Raw genomic sequence first — 550 nt, 5'->3', positions numbered from 1 at the left:
CTGGGTACCTGTGTGTTCTTTTTTTTCCTCAGTAACATATATTTAAATATATTAAGCAAATATTTGGGAAACCATAGAAACCAAAGGCAGGTTCCTCAAGGCTTTTCTAATTCATGGCAGATTTCTGGAGGCTTTTTTTTTTTTAAATATACAAGAAAGCTATGGATTTTTTGTTGTTGTTTTTGTCTTGTTTTTTGAGGCAAAGTCTCTACATAGTCCTGAGTCCTGGCTGTCCTGGAACTCTGTGTGCAGATTAGGCTGGCCTTGAACTCACTTGCAAGTCCTGAGATTAAAGGCATGTGCCATGCCTAACTGTATTTTTATTTTTAATAAGTAATTACTTTTGTAACCATTGTAAGTCTTTAGTAATCAAGTATTATTAACTGTACCTCAGTAAACTGAGGTTGCAGAAGTAAATTGCCTGCTTCCAAAACACTGAATACAAATTTGTCCCTGCGGCATGCAGTGTCTGCAGACTGGGGACACCAAGGAGAAAGCAGACCAGGCGAGAGTTCCTGGCAGACAGGCGCTGCAAGGCACTGGGCAGCCC

Source organism: Apodemus sylvaticus, chromosome 1 (genome assembly GCF_947179515.1).
Source record: "Apodemus sylvaticus chromosome 1, mApoSyl1.1, whole genome shotgun sequence".
NCBI lineage: Eukaryota > Metazoa > Chordata > Mammalia > Rodentia > Muridae > Apodemus > Apodemus sylvaticus.
This window is presented reverse-complemented; position numbering follows the sequence as displayed.